At 39.0% G+C, this 17395-nt stretch overlaps 1 long non-coding RNA gene across 1 annotated transcript; it reads left to right on the top strand.

The window, feature by feature from the left end:
• Positions 1-1058: 1058 nt before the first annotated feature.
• On the top strand, positions 1059-11457 carry LOC120397142. The gene is made up of 4 exons (XR_005593682.1): positions 1059-1140; positions 2565-2643; positions 10562-10612; positions 11292-11457. It is a non-coding gene; the product is annotated as an uncharacterized LOC120397142 (long non-coding RNA).
• The last annotated feature ends 5938 nt before the right edge of the window (positions 11458-17395 follow it).

The following is a 17395-nucleotide window of genomic DNA, read 5'->3' as shown; positions in this document are numbered from 1 at the left end:
CCAGTGGCTAGGCCACATCACACAGGAGACCCAAGTTCAAAACCCTTGTGTATTTCAGGAAGAGAGGGGAATTGAACCTGGGTTTCCTACAGCTTGGGTGGATGCTCTAACCACTGGGCTAAAGACTACACAGAAGGCTGCTACCTGGCAGCTAAGTCATAAAAAAATGTTCAAAGCTATTTAGAAAATTCATGTCAAATATTCAAATAGTTGCAGGTTGACTGGAATGGCATTTTTTAGCAAACAAACAATTTGTCCAAAATTTTTTGCAGATTTCTATATCTGTAGATCTCTGTTCACCATACTGCATAAGTACCTAGACTTCACAGAAGTCCACAGAAAGGAAAGTTGAACCTGAGCCATAAGATTTGGACCTGGAGATGGGTCTTCCCATGCCCTTCCCCTCCACCTCAAAAGAAAATTGTACAGTCTCAGAGCCAGTGTTTCAACTCAGGCCACTCTATTAAATTAAGTTTTCAGTTAGATAATTCACCAGGAAGTCTACAATGGAATTGAAATGTCACAAATGATTGTAGTCAATCTTTTATGTATGTTCTTCTCAACCAATATTTGCTGATTAAAAGTAAAAAACAAACAAACAAAACCCACAAAAAACTTGGTGTTCCATGAACAATGCCTAATTTGGAAGTTATAGATCAGGTCAAAATGAATTATCCTGCCAGCATAAAGTCACTTGATTTTACTATGATTGCTTTTTTTTCTTTTTTGTTTCTCTCCTTTTCTCTTTTTGACTGGTCTCTGAAGTTCTTGGTAAATACTTTCTATGTTGTTTAATTGTTTTAGAGATGTCTAAGCCTAATTGTCTTAATAGTGACTGTCAGAATAAGAGAGCTCTAGCTGCTATCAGAAGTCTACATCTGAAATGGGCATTAATAGATATATTCAGTGTATGTCCATCATAAGGACAGATTTGGGAGTGAACTAAGTGAATTAGAAGTGGTACTGTTAAGAATATCAAAGTTTCTTTTCTTCTCAGCCAGGAGTGGACTCTGGAGGTGTCAAGCTATAAGATTCCACATAGTGTTCTCATCTGAAACCCTTTGAAAGTAATCCAATTTATTTTTTTGACCAAATCTAGGCTACCACATCACTTTGAGGAATGACTTATAGAAACTAATGGTAGGTAACAAAAGCTTATTTCTTCTTCTTCTTGATTAGACCATTTGCTGCATGTTCATTCTATCAGCAAATCTATTTGCGTGTCTATGGAATTGCATAAATGTGTAAGGAGAATCAATGAGCCCTATCTGTCAAAGTTTCTTGAATGTAGCTATTTCAGGATCAAGCTCAAGAATGTGCAAAGGGATGGGAAAGGGAATTAAAAAAGAAGTAGCTATTGTGGATTTCTTAGATTGGGCAGGCTTCTTGTTTTCTCCAGGTCACAGTTCATTATTTTTATATAATTTTAATAGGGTTTAAACTACAAAAGAGCACATACTGAATGAAAACTCAGAGGTTCAACAAAAAAACACACTGAGTCCCTGCCTCCACTAAATCATAGAATCTTGGGTGTATAGGACTGGAAGGGACCTCAGTAGGTCATCTAGTCCAGTCCCCTGCACTCAAAGCACAAGTAAGAAAATCTAGATCAGGGATTGGCAACCTTTGGCACACAGCTCGCCAGGGTAAGCCCACTGGTGGGCCGGGCCAGTTTGTTTACCTGCCACGTCCACAGGTTTGGCCGATCACTGCTCCCACTGGCCAAAGGTTCACCATCCCAGGCCAATTGGGGATGCAGGAAGTGACGCAGGCTGAGGGATGTGCTGGCCACCACTTCCCACAGCCCCCATTGGCCTGGAATGGTGAACTGCGGCCAGTGGGAGTCGTGATTGGCCGAGCCTGAGGACGCAGCAGGTAAACAAACTGGCCCAGCCTGCCAGGGGTCTTACTCTGTCGAGCCACGTGCCAAAGGTTGCTGATCCCTGACCTAGATCAAGTAGGTGTGTTGTTACAAGCATACACAAGAGCTCCATATTCTGTGTAGGCTAATTGTCTTCCAACTATGATTCAATGTGTTTGATCTACAAAACTGTGCCTGGCAGTGCCGCCCGGGGGGGGTGGGGTGGGGAATGGGTCAATTTGCCCCAGGCCCTGGGCCCCGCAAGAATATAATATTCTGTAGTTTTGCAACTTTTTTTATGGAAGGGGCCCCCAAAATTGCTTTGCCTCAGACCCCTTGAATCCTCTGGGCAGCCCTGGTGTCAGGTCTGAGAGTCAGTTATTGAAAAGATTGCCTCTTTCCTTATACCATGTTGGGGAAATTAGTATATACTGGGATACTTTTAATGTTAGCATACGGGAGTTCAAGACTCCAGAACTGGTAGGAAGTCATTCTCAGTAGTGGATCTGTATTTTTGGAATCTACTCCATCTGGCAGTCCAACAAAGCTTTTGATTGGTGAGTTGAAGTAGGTGGTGTAAGATGTATCTGTTTGGTCAAATTTAGCATCTAGATCATTTTGGGGAAAGAGTTTGCAAAGGTTTGTAGACAGAATATTTTAACCCTGTATATTCTGAATTTTGTATTTTTAAATTCATGTAAAGCATCCAGGTACTGAGATGAAGGATACCATTTACGAATTAACAAGCATAATCCATGTACTGTACAAGAGGTGACTACAAAGTAAGTGATGACAGTTCTGTTTATATCAAACATACAGCCCAAGATTTATATGATCAGCATTTACATTTATATAGATTTTTAATAGCATGATTTTAGCGGTTCACTGTATGCTGTTGTGTCTCTATACCTAAAAGAAAATTAGTACACTGAAGATTGAGAGGGATGGCATGGTACAGGTAGACTTGTAGTAAACATGAACATTAAAAAGGTTAACAATGACATTAGACCACATTTGTTGAAATCTCTTTCCTTTACTGTTCATAGGACTTTTCTTGATTTTAGCTTCAGGAAGTAAAAATAGTCCAAATTATCAAAACTTCCAGCAATAGGTGATAAAATCCCAATGGAAAGGAGCCCCAGAGTTCAAATGTTATGTCCATTTATGTTATTTTGTCACTAAAAACCTGTAGTAATCATGTCACAATCTTATGGTAATCAATTCTATAGTAATGTTTATAGAAATATATTAGAATTATATTGTCATCATTAGTAGCCCTTTTCATTATAATGTCAAAATCAGTCTCTGATAATTTATCTCATTATATGAAAATAGCCCTGTTTCACTAGATTATCACAGGAAGCCAATAAAAAGTTCCAACAGTGCATTCTTAAGCCAGATTCTACCAGGAAGGAGATGTTGACCAATATTTCTGGAATAAATTCAGGTTTGGTCTGAAAACTTGAAGGGATACAGCTGCACTAATTTTCTTCCTTCAAATATGGCTATTACATTCTGTAACTTGCAGAATAAGTGACGTTTATAAAATAATGTTTTGGCATCATTGCAAAATATACAAATATTAAAAAGAAAATTGAAGACAATTCTAGCAGGTTCAAGTTGAATGAAGGGTGTCACATGGTTTTGGAGTGACTCACAGCTGTGAGCACCTATCTCAGGGCAGACTGTAAGAAAACAAGGGCAAACACCCCAAACTAGTGTTATATACTTTTGTTAGATTTCACCAAGCCAATAACAAATGTCGACTCCTGGATCACTATATCAGTCTTACCATGGAGTCACAGACCTCTCCGGTAACAAAACTGGATTTTGTGATAAAAGGTTATTAAAACCAAAAACCACACCACATCCAATTTCTCTCAGTCCCAAGAGACCAATCACTTACCCCAAATCAATTGGCATTCCAGATCTTACACCAAAAATGAGGCTGGAATCCAATTATATAGTAAACTAACTATTGGTTTATTAGCTAAGAAAAAATGAATGAGAGTTATTAAGATGTTAAAACAAGAAAAAATATAATAGATGAGTCAAATGTGTAAATCCAAAATGACAGCGGAGATGTAGTAATTTGCCAGTTTCTAAAAAGTCTTTTCAGGGCTACTCGGAATAACTCTGGGGATCTCTGTCTTCTTGTTCAGTTATTCTACCCTGTTAGAAACCAAACAGTCCAGAGATAAAGGATCTCTCTTTGAATCAGTACTTATAACTTCTTTTCACAGACAACAATCTATCAAGTGATTGTATTCACATATAAAGGCCAGTTGCTTTGAATTTAGCACTTTTTTCATTTGCATTTGATGAGTTATTTAGGGATATACATAATGTAAATGCTTGCCATTACATTATAATATGAATAGAGAAGTGAAAACAATAAAAGTAACATTCCATTAGTTTTCATGAAGTTTTAACACCTGAATACACTCTTACATTAATGTATAATTTGATCTAGGGTTATTTAATTACCAGAGATACATAATGCTAATGTAGTGTAATAGTAAACAACAGGTTATAGATAGGTGAAAACAATAATATTAACATCTCCTTTGATTTTTATTAACACACAAGTAAATTGGCCTGAACATATTCTAATATATTTAACTCCTTTGCTATTCACACACAAGAGAATTGGCCTATGGCTCTAGTCTGAGCTGGTCTGTCAGCATCACAAAAGGAAAAGAGTGAACAAGCAGTCCAACTGTTGAAAAGTAACTATCATGTTGTGCGTCTGGCATAAGAGCTATCATTTGAGTTTCAATTTAATTTAATTTTTTTAATCACTATTATTTTTTAGTTAATCATGTGAGCTCACTAATTTAATTAACTAATTTAAATCATAATATATACATAAATTTCACATGGAATATGTCAAGTGTGAAATCCTATCTCCACAGTCAACTTGACTTTGACTTGAATGGAGCCAGGAGTTCACCCTATATTCCTATATATAGGAACAACTCACATACCCAAAGATGTCAGCAGAAGCAGAATCAAGTGCATAATGAGTACTTATGTGATATGAATTCATCCTGGATGAAGAGAGGTAATAGATACAAGATAACTATTAAAAGATCATCCAGTCCAGGGGTCGGCAACCTCTGGCATGTGGTTCACCAGGGTAAGCACCCTGATGGGCTGGGCCAGTTTGTTTACCTGCCCCGTTGGCAGGTTCGGTGGACCTCGGCTTCCACTGGCCGCGGTTCGCCGTCCCAGGCCAATGGGGGCGGCGGGAAGCGCCGCAGGCCGAGGGATGAGCTGGCCGTGGCTACCTGCCACCCCCATTGGCCTGGGACGGCGAACCATGGCCAGTGGGATCTGCAATCACCCAAACCTGCTGATGGGGCAGGTAAACAAACTGGCCCAATCTGCCAGGGTGCTTACCCTGGTGAGTCGCGTGCCACAGGTTGCTGACCCCTGATCCAGTCCATCTCTCTGCAAATGAAGGACTGTTTCCCACAGTGCAGTTTCAAGTGCTTTGCCCAATCTAGTTTTAAACATTCAATTCAATGGGGTTTCCTGCACTTCTTTTGTGAGACTGTCCCCCTAGCATAATAGATCTGACAGCATAATAGAATGTGGTATAAGTTAAAGTGCTACCACAAAACCTAATTCATAGCATGGGCTGGAATCACTGTAACAGGAGTAATACAACACCACAATTGAAAGAAAGTGTTCCTCCAACCAACATGAAAAAGAACTGAAACAATTTGTAGAACATTTAGAAAGTTTTATAGCTTTTTGTATAGGAGAGCTGGCCATGGTGGTCACAAAGCAGATTTAGCAGACTATTCATGCAGACATGAAATGACAGAAGTAGCCTGTTCTCACTGATGTTTTCAGCAAAAAAGAAGCAAATAAAGATGTGCAACATTGACAGCCATGTGTTAGAAACCAGTGACTTCAGTTTTGTTTAACCATGCTAAACAACAAGGGTATGCTTAACATGAATTTCCACTATCTCTGAAAATGTTTGCTATAGAGCTTGTTAGTGATTTGAATCTGTTCCTATGCATCCAAGTTTAAAAATATTCAAATCTATGGCAAGAAAGTCATTTCAGCTCTAGAAAATCCTTATCTAAATGTGGTTTTATCCTGAACAAGTAACTATATAAGTAGCAGTTATGGGTACCAGGTTTATTTGTGGTGATTTTCCAAATTTCAACCTCTAATTTTTAACCCAGGGTCTGAGAGGTAGACTCTATTATTTTCCTCTTTGCTCATCACCCCCACCAATAAAGGCTCTGCAGACCATATGCTGCTACAAGTGACACCTGCATAAACCAATTGCTTTCAGGGAAGTTATACAGACGTAACTGGTTGGAATGTAGTAAACAATTCTGCTGATGATTCACAAAGAGAAATAAAATCCAGTTGTTTTAGCTACATTGGCTCTGCAGAGGTAATAAATAGGTTTTCTTGCTGTTTTTTACACCTTTCACTTACTAAAATACTCTGAATTCACACAACAAGCAGGTCTGTTAAATAAGAATGTACCATTTCTTCACAGTCACTTGTCAAAACGGAACCATACTATAAACAAAAATGGGCCTTCACTATTTTTTTTAAAACCAATTCTGCAGAATATAGTGAGATCTCCATTTTAACAATATTTTTGTAACTGTTTAAAAGAATCTCACATTAAGACAAGCTTCATCAAATTATGATGTTGTTGGCATCATCCAACATTCAGAATTTCACATTAATTTTAATTTTAACTGGCTATGCACATTTCTAATCACTCTGGGCAAGTAATGTTTGGTAGGCAAATAAAATATACTAGGTGTTTGATTGTTTTTTTCCGTATCATAAATCATCATGAGAAAGAATGGAAATGTAAATTTTGTGCCTGAGCTGATAATTTTTTATGACATTTGTGGTAGAGTCAATCTAACTAAGGGTACGTCTACACTACCCGCCAGATCAGTGTGTAGTGATCGCTCTATCGGGGATCGATTTATTGCATCTAGTGTAGACGCGATAACATCGATCCCCAATCACTGTGCTGTCGACTCTGGAACTCCACCGCGGTGAGAGGCGGAAGCGGAGTCGATGGGGGAGTGGCAGCAGTTGACTCGCTGCCATCCTCATGGCCAGGTAAATCGACCTAAGATACACCGGACTTCAGCTATGCTATTCACATATTCAAGTTGCATATCTTAAGTCGACCCCCCTCCACCTTAGTGTAGACCTAGCCTAAATTAGTAAACTTTTTTCTTTATTTAAAAATGCATATATAATGTCCCCAAGGTTCAGACAGGCTTAGATTCATGATCAGACAAAATGAATAAGTCAACCACAGTCTGCCTCTTAATCAGAGATCCCGTTTTCCTCTAGCCTCCTGAAGAGATCTAGAAGATGGGTTTTTTTATTATTGAACTTCTCTCCATATTGCATATTACAATCCAATATTTTTTTGCAAACATGGAACCAAAAGAGAGTGCCAGCCCCAAAGAGTTTGCAATCCACGCATAAGAAAAGGAAGAGTACAAGGAAACAAAAAAACAATATGGTCAGCACAGATGGCTGTGATTTCTGCACACAAATAGCCAACCCATTCTCAATGGGGTTTTTTGGCCTCATGACAGAGGAGAGTTTTAAGGAAAATGAGTGAGTTTTGTGGATGTTTACAGGGAGGTTGTCCCAGGCATGAGGGGCACCATGGGAGAAAGCATAACTCCCATGTGTATGTGTGATGCAATGTATTCTAACCATTTTAATGGTCCCATCATATTTTCCTGTGTGCGTCTGATCATAGAGGGCATAGTAAGATGGATTGGACAGCACTCTGGACCTAGTCGACAGGCAACCTGTATACTATTCCTAGTTGTTATGTTACCTTGGCCAAGCCGGCTCACCTCTCTGTGCCTACGTTTCTTTTGAAAAAACAAACAAACAAAAAAACCAAATACAATATACTCATGTTTATCCGAAACCCTATTATCTGAACCTCCACATTATTCAAATTCTTTCCTTGTCCCTCACACATCTCATGCTGAGGGACAAGGAAGAGATACAGATAATGTGGAGGTTTTGATAACAGAGCAGAGACCTCCTCCAGCAAGCACTGCGAGGAGAGGAGGACGAGCTCCGGCTGAGGAGGAGGCTGCCATGCTGATGAATGGCTCCTGTGGCATCCCATGGAGTCCTCTGCAGCCCCACTGTCACATAAGTGAGTAAGTGTGGCTGTGACAACAAAGCTGGAGAGGGCTACCTGCACTGCTGCAGGGCTGGCAACACCAAGTCCCTGCAAGCATAAGTTGCAGGGAAGGTTGTGGAGGGTTGCAGGACAGGACAGTTAGAAGAAGTGAATGGCCAGTATAAAAAGGCCGCACACAAAACAATTCCTAGTGTGTGTGGAAACCAGTAGTTAGAATTGGGTAAGGGGAATTCTCTTTAGCCCCTGCCTATCATATTGTCACTAACCCAGGGGTCAGCAACCTCTGGCATGCGGCTCGCCAGGGTAAGCACCCTGGCAGGCCGGGCCAGTTTGTTTACCTGCCGCGTTGGCAGGTCCGGCCGACCACAGCTTCCACTGGCCGTGGTTCGCTGTCCCAGGCCAATGGGAGCGGCGGGAAGTGGCGCGGGCGAGGGATGTGCTGGCCGCGGCCTCCCACCACCCCCATTGGCCTGGGACGGCGAACCGCGGCCAGTTGGAGCCACGATCAGCCGAACCTGCCGACGCAGCAGGTAAACAAACTGGCCCGGCCCGCCCGGGTGCTTACCCTGGCGAGCTGCGTGCCAGAGGTTGCCAACCCCTGCACTAACCACACTTCGTACAATGGTACCAGCATGGTTGAACCCTCTGTACTTCAATGGGGCTCTACACAAGCACATAGATCCCATTACAAGATCAGAGACTAACAGGAAGTGTAGAGAAGAGACAATAGTTTAGCAAAGGCCGCAAATATACTGACTGTTAGTTACACATTTTGTCATGTTCATAAGTGAAAGTTTCATGTGGCAGCAGAGGCAGTAGATTCTCTGTAAATTTAATCCCTTTTTGTACTTCTGTTAAAATATTTATGACTATCACACATTTCTACTCCTGGGCCACATCACTCCATGGCATTTGAATGCTAACTGTTATATTCAAAAACACAGCTGAAACAATTTGTTTAAACACATTGCTATTAGGGGGTTTTCCTCCTTATCATTGGCTAGTTATTGCACTCATATTAAGAAACATTCTTATTTAAATAAAAGAAAATCCCACACTTATTACTTATATTAAAATATGTTGAAGTGAGTATGGTTGTAAATCAAATATTGTGGCTGTCTCAGTTGCATGTATGCAGAGTGATGCATTTTCAACACAATGAACACTCTCCCAAATTTGCAAAGATTATGTGGTTTAACATACTATGCTGTGCACTGAAAATTGATTCCACAATAACTAGTCCATATCTTCAAAGAGACTGTGAAATGTCTTTTAATTCCTGATAAAGGTTTGCATCACACCGCATTATTCCATGCAGTTTCATTTTTAGCTGTATCTTATGACTCCCTATAACCTTATTCCAAACAACATTATGTATATTGTCATACAACATGACAATTCTGAAAAGAAAAACAATGTCCTATCTGAAATTGCGCTGAAAAAGTGGACATTATCCAGATCTCAAAAGGCAGATCTGGTTAAGCAAGTATTTCATGCTCAGGGTATGTCTACTTTTAAGATGAAAAAGTATCCAATTTCCAAATAAAAAGTGCAATCTATCTTGTTGCAAATGTATTTATTTATGTTAATTACAGGATGCTTATCCTGCAGCATGTATGTTTCATAAAAATAATTAAAAACCATTACAAAGTTAAAGGAAAAAAAGAAAGAATACAGGGGTAGACAACATAAAAACTCTTACCTTCTAAAAGAAAAAAATATTGTTTTCCTTGTTTATATTTCATCTACATTTTATACAAATATTTTTTCATTGACAGTCACAGATCTGAAAACAAAGGTTGTTGTTACTTAACCACTGTGGTGGCATTCCATTGTTTGAATGTATTTTTGTTTTGGTTTGGTTCGTTTTTTTGGCAGCAGCATCTGTCATGTTTTTATTCAATTTAAAAAAAATCAAGTTAGTAACATGCTAACTACTGAATAGAATATTTGAAAGAAAGGAAAGTTTTTTAACCATGAATATCAAAATAATAAACATAAAATAATAAACAGCAGCAAGAATTATTATAAGTAACTTATATGGTAAAACACTGGACTCTATTCTCTAAAAATTACACATGATTTGAGATGTAGGAGTTTAACTAAGGATTGAATGAAGAAAGAAAAAGAAATCACTATTTATAGTATACTATCTCTTAGTGGCCTTGAGAGAACAAACAGAAAATAGCTATGAAAGCTGAAATATCTATCATTAAATTCCTTGGTCTTCACTCCTTACAAGAAACCTGTCTAACATATCACAAAAGTTTCAAAGGTTTTGGGATTTGAGGACTTTAACGCACAGCTAAGTAAAGAAATGTATGAGACCATTTAAAAAGAAACACATTATTGTTTTTAGCTAGCCAGGAAGGAATCAACATGGAGGAAAATAATACCTTTACAACGGAGCTTGAAATTTAATGTAGATTCAAATGCTATACTCCAAACATAAATAAAGTGGCTACTGATAAAGATTCAACATTTACAAAAGTATCTGCAATGTTGTCTATTTTGTGTTGCAGGAAATATTTGTCAGTTAAAATATCTATTGGAGTCCTAGATAGCACTGGAAGGTAAAAGTTTGTTGTATGTGTTCCTTTTGTTTGTTTTTAAAATGATAATGGTACATCAAGCATACAATAGAAGTCAGATATACAAAGCGGTAGACAGAGGTTCTTTATGTTTGATTGTTATATTGGTTTAAAGTAAATATTAATTATGTGTGGATTGTCATTGGCTGAGAGGAAGCAGTAATGGAAGTAGGAGGAAATAGGAGTGGCTGTGGAATGACCGCCCTGCACCTTTAAGTGGGGAGTTGGGAGTGTTGGGCTGGCTGGCCAAATGAAGGGAACAGGGCTTTATGGCGGGGAGAGGGGGGAGAGAGAGAGATGAAAACTGCTACAAAAAGGGGCAAAGTGGTTAAAGTGGAATGGGCTAAGGCCTCCTGTGGGACTACCACAGCAAAGCTGATGGGTCAAAATTTGGGGGCTGGGTTTAATGGGGGTTCTTATCCCCATTATGTAAAATAATAATAATTAAAGTTGGGGTGGGGTTTGCCCATGTTTTAAAGACAATAATTCCACAAGAATAAATTTGGGGTACAGTGGCAGGGCCGTCCAACCAATTGCCTGTGGACAACTTGTGGGTTTTCCCCCCGAGGCTTGGCCCCTGGAAAGGCTCCAGGGAATTTCAATGCTTCATAACCTCTTTGGGGTTGATAATGGCATAGCCCACACCTTGTCTCATTTTCAGGTCCACAAATTTCTGGAGTTCGCACCAGGAGCCAGCCAGGAACCTGGGGAGATGGCACTAGCGCTGTGCAACCTTGGCGTTGAATGGTTGTCAGTGTGGTGCGGCGATCAGTTGATCTGCGCATATGGCAGAGCTATGAGAGAAGTTTTAATGATTTCATGATCAGGAAGGCCAATCAACAATATGGCCCATTACAGAGGAACAGGTGCTCTGATACATGCTGTTACCGGCAACCTATCAACTGGCGTCCTCCACAATCTTGAATCACCTTTCTGCCATTACAATTGTCAGTAGGCTAAATGATTACCCTGATCCTTGCAGTGGCTTTTTAGGTTGAAGGTTTTTGGCTGGGTGGTTGCATACCGGTTGTCCCAGGGTGGATTCCCATTGTCCCATCATGGTTTACATATTCAGGCAGATATAATTGTGGTGCATCTTGGGGAAAACAATTTCGGAATGTTTAAGGGGGTGGAACTAATGCTCAGAACATGGGGCTGAACTTAGGGTTGATCCTTGAACCTTTTCCAGGAGTTAACATTATTTTGTCAGACATACTTCAGCACAGGGTCTGGTGGGGAGCCATGAGCCCCTCCCTCCCCGCCCCCCAGGATGGACAAGGAAAGGAGATGTGTGAACAGGGAGGAGGCCAAATTCCTTGGGACCATAAAAGGGACAGTAATTTCACATCCTGGCATAATATATGGGGCAGCAGAGTTGTTTCAGGAGGACGGGGTTCACCTAACCGATTTAGGTGTTGTCATGTTTTTAACTGACATAAAAGATGGCATTAGGGGATGTCTCGGAATCCGACTGGGTGTGAGGAGAAGGCAGCCAACCTAATTTCTGGTGCCCCCTTGTAGCAGATGTCCAGTGCAGGTACTCCATAGAAAAGGTATACAGTGACCAGACAAATGGCTTGGAAAAGGACTTAAAAAGAGGCGTTCATTAAAGGAATGAATGGGGGTGGTTAGGGACTCCTGTGATTGGTATGATAGGGAGCTAAACCCTCATTTTTATAGCCTACCTTAACCCTCTTGTGAGGGGAAGGGGGGGTGGAGGATAAAGTCCTGGAGATGGATTTGTTGGAGGAACCTAGAGGGAAAAAAGAGGGGGAGCTGGTGGAAGCCTCCCACCCTGGGTATGGTAAGGTCCTGGCAGTGGATTTTCTGGAGAGAGCTGGATGGGAAAAGAGGGGGAGCTGGTAAAAGCATCCTGGGTAATTATGGAATTAACACGGGGCTACCTGAACTGTACATTGTTATCTGCCAGGTAGTCCCAGACATCTAATAGTAAAATTGTGGCCCGATTAAAATGCATGCCACATGTCTCCTGTCCTTCTTTCGGCATAGCCAGACAATGAATTGTGGAGAACTTTGGTGTTGAGAATGAGAACTTTGTAGTTCGTATGGAAGGCAATGAAGGAATTTTGTAGAAGAAAATGAAATGGCCTGAGAAGTGAAAGAGGAAGATGATTTCAGTTGTGATATATTAGATCCACTAGATAAAGGAATGAAAAAAGGGCAAATAGATGCATTAGCCAGATTCAACAGAATTACATGGGAGTTAAATTTAGCCCGTTGACATGTTCTCCAGTGACAACGACATCTATTTAATCAGTAACTGTCAGCTTGTAATGCGTACCTAACAACCTCACTCTTTTCTCATTAAGAGAAAATAGGTAAACAGAAATGAAGAAATAAGATATGATCCTACATGTTTAAAGACTACATAACAATCTCCTGATTAAATTTAAACATTTGCTTTAGTATGGCTAAATTGGTGCTTCTGTAAGCTCTTTTTACCAACCTACTCACACACTTACTTTTTCTATAATATTTTAAAACACATAGCATATTTATAATTACAAGAAAACAAACAAAATACCATCCCCAATTTAACTTACGTTTATTAACCAGTATCAGACAAGTCTAAGTAAATCAATAACATATACAAACTTTACCATTGTATAGGATTCAACTTAATTATATTGTTATTATCAAATAAAATAAATTATCACACTGTGAATACTCAGTAGCAGCATCCAGTTTGCAAGTAGTTACTGAAGAGAGTTGAGTATAAAAAAATTACTTTTGTTGTTGAAAGTCACTGAGTTTTTTCACATTCCAAATTGTTATGATTTTTTCTCACTTTATTCCAAATAAATATTAACACATGAAACATTCTCTATAGAACTACTTCATGAATATACATTTCAGGCTTACAAAGTAAAAGTAAGCTAGCTCTTTTTACCAGGTTTCAACAGAGAGAGATCAAGAGGATAAATATAAATATTTTGCCAATTTTTGAGGTCCATCCTCACAAAATTATTGAAACAGGTAGCATTGATAGTGACATACTGTTCATTTCTTGAGTATGCCAGGAAAAAGTAACTATTATATTTCACTGTTGTCTTTGATGTATTTATAATAGTGTTATTTGTGTTTTATATTCTAACCATATGACTGATCTCCATGTATAACCACAAATATGCTTTAGAAGTACAGAATTTCAAATCTGTAATATTTCTGCAGGTGAAGTGATGGGGAGAAACCACTTAGAATCATAGAATCATAGAATCTCAGGGTTGGAAGGGACCTCAGGAGGTCATCTAGTCCAACCCCCTGCTCAAAGCAGGACCAAACCCAACTAAATCATCCCAGCCAGGGCTTTGTCAAGCCTGATCTTAAAAACCTCTAAGGAAGGAGATTCCACCACCTCCCTAGGTAACCCATTCCAGTTCTTCACCACCCTACTAGTGAAAAAGTTTTTCCTAATATCCAGCCTAAACCTCCCCCTCTGCAACTTGAGACCATTACTCCTTGTTCTGTCATCTTCTACCACTGAGAACAGTCTAGATCCATCCTCTTTGGAACCCCCTTTCAGGTAGTTGAAAGCAACTATCAAATCCCCCCTCATTCTTCTCTTCAGCAGGCTAAACAATCCCAGTTCCCTCAGCCTCTCCTCATAAGTCATGTGTTCCAGCCCCCTAATCATTTTTGCCACTTCTATCCTGCTGTATGGAAGCATGTATTTCAAATCTAATTTCCCCAGAGTAAATGTTTTAAAATGGAGTTAGCTAACAACATTCAGTAAAATGGATTTTAATTTACACACTTCTGGTGGAACTGCAGTAACTCCTGAGAGTTGAAGGAAACAAAGGAGTATACATATTGGTAGTCAAAGCAATCAGTGTTTAGTTCCCTTCTTTTCCTATCACTATCTCAGAATCATAGAAAAAAAGACGGTTATATTTTCCTCTGAATTCATAATTACTTGTCACCTTAAAAGTTGCACAGAACAATTCTGGTATCAAAAGAAGGCATTTCGGACAGAAAATGAACTATGTAAAACATTAATGGAAAATACAATGTTTAAGGTTATCCATTGGATGAACATATTTCATGGACATTTTAAAGACCTAATATAGTGACATGCTATTACTGAATGCTGGAGTTGAAAGGAGTACTTCAGTACAGCACAGTACAGCACAGAAGATGCTTAGTACAGCACAGAAGATGGAGTTCAGTACAGCACAGAAGATGCTTAGAATCCCAGAAGATCAATCCTTAATACTCTAGTGTGAGTGTGTAAAAACAAAGAGACACACAACTTATTTGCAAGTAAGATATTACACAGTCAAATTTTAGAATTCAGCAGTCCTGCCAATTCTAACAATAGCAAGATAATGGATTTGCACATGTTTGGAAAATGATAGTGTGTCAGATAAGGGTAGATGGTTGCTTTTTTGCTATGTACATAGAAGGTAAGTAGCAAAAGGACACATTGTGAAAAGGTGAGTAGAATACCTCTGAAAGCACACTCAAAAGCTGCATCTGAAAAATGGGATAATGATCATCTTTGTAAGGCACTTTGAGATCTACTGAAGAATAGCCGAATATAAGAGCTAGGCATTATTATTACTATTTACTACACTCTGTAGAAAAGTCCAGTTCTGGACTGTGGAAAAATGTGGAAATGCTCTTGGCAATAAGTTGTCTTTGAGGTTAATTCTGCATAAGATGGTGCAATAGGTGGCCTGCCTCTGCTAATGATGTAGGACACTCGCTACGTATAGCATAGGACTTCTACCTACAAAAATGAAAGCAAGCAAATAAAAAAGAATCCAGGTCCCCAAACATCTAAAATGAGCATGACACTACATATTAAATATAGGCGTGGGCTGTCCATTTACTCATCCTGAAACTTACTTTTTCAAAATGCTGAGCGATACTTTAAAGTGAACTGCTCTGACATGATGGCTCATTTCACCAAAATTTCTAAGGATGCATATGCAGTCAGACCCAGATCCACAAAGGGACTTAGGTGTTGTGACACATCTAACTTTTAGGCACCTAGAAAAATCACAGTAACAATGCTATGATCTACAAAGTCTGAGTCAGATGATTAGGTTCTCTATACAATGAATGAGGAGCCTTCGCCATCTTGATCCTGACCAAACCAATCCAGAGAGAGGAATCCAGATGACCATTGTCACCCCTACCAGCTCCAGCTGAATCCCAAACACCTTTTGAGATGAAACCGGGTCAGATTTTAACAGCAGAAGCAACTGCAACAGCTCCAGCCTGTCTTGACCAGCTTCTTTTCTTTTCCCTGAAAGAATAGTTATTACCATCTTTGATGACATCTAAGAGACTGTCAACCACGGGTGGGTGGGATATTTCTTCTAAAACTCTTTCCAGTGAAAGGGAAAGGGAACAAGAAATGTAGTAAAAATGAAAGCCTTAATAATTTATATTTTGAATGCTTTCCCTTCTTTTTTGGATCTTTAACAAAAGGTTTAAATGATTTTTAATTATATGTTTTCCATGGTAAGAAGTTAGATGATGTCTCTATATATATCAAACGCTGAACCTTGTTTAATACTGAACAGTGATTGGGTTATGTCAACACCTTTAATATCTTTTGCACTCTACATTTCATCTAAATTGGGCCCCATAAATGAGATAGACCCACCTATCTTTCCCTGTTTGTGGATCACAGTGAGGTTTATGTGGAAGATAGGCATGCAAATGCCTAGAGTGAGGGAGCAGTACACACCCAGAAATAGAAACTTAGGCTTGTGGGGAGCTTATATAGCTGAATTTTAGGTGCCATGGGGTCTTAGGCACCTACAAGGTTAACTAGAAGATGACTGGGATTTTGTGGCTTACAGTGGTGTCTAAAACTGGGACTTAAGTGTCTAAGTAACTTTGTGAATCTAAGCCTCTGTCTTTAACATGGTTTCTCTTTGTGAACTTAGGCTGGGATCCTGAGAGTTGATCAACAACATCCTATGCGGCACTTAAAGAAAATAATATTTGTATTGTTGATGATTTGTTAGGAAAAAACACATTCCTGAATTATGATATTACTTTCTGAGAAGAAGTAAATCAGCATCGTCATATAAATTGATTGGAAGATTTGCAGATTTTAATCACATACATCACGGTGAAATTGATAAGTGTTTGAACTAGTGTTTTGGGCACCAATTTAGAACATATCAGGATAATCTATAAACAGATTTACCAGGGGATCACAATAAAAGACTGACATACATTAGAACTATACTTTTGATATTTTGAAATTGAAATGATCTTAGGCATAACTCATTCTGCTCCTTTTTCAATTTCCCCCATTTGTTAATTATTATACATATTCATAAAAAAAGCCCAGGTAACTCATTGCTTTTGTCGTGTAAGCAAAGCAGGTACTAAGAGCTGCTCCTAATGTCCAAATGCTACATAATATATTTAATAATTATAAAGAGGTAACCAGAATCTCCCTTGCCTAAACTGATATTATTGGAAAAAGTAGCTCAACTTGGCAGAAACAAGGTCCCCTCCATTAGTCAGTGACATATCTGTCAAGTGAATGCTAGCATTCTTCATGTAATTCTGTTATTTTTTCATCGTAAACCATAATATCCCAGGAATAGTATTGCTGTAAGATTTAACTTGATTAAATGGTTTGTATGTGCAACCATTAGAAACTATATGATGACTTGAGAAATATTCTGTATTTGGGTAATTGTGTAATGAAATATTTTCTCCAGTGTCTATTTTTGAGTCATTTATTATCTGTATATGTACAGTTGACTTTAGTGG

The sequence above is a fragment of the Mauremys reevesii genome, linkage group 1 (assembly GCF_016161935.1).
Source record: "Mauremys reevesii isolate NIE-2019 linkage group 1, ASM1616193v1, whole genome shotgun sequence".
Lineage (NCBI taxonomy): Eukaryota > Metazoa > Chordata > Testudines > Geoemydidae > Mauremys > Mauremys reevesii.
This window is presented reverse-complemented; position numbering and strand designations above follow the sequence as displayed.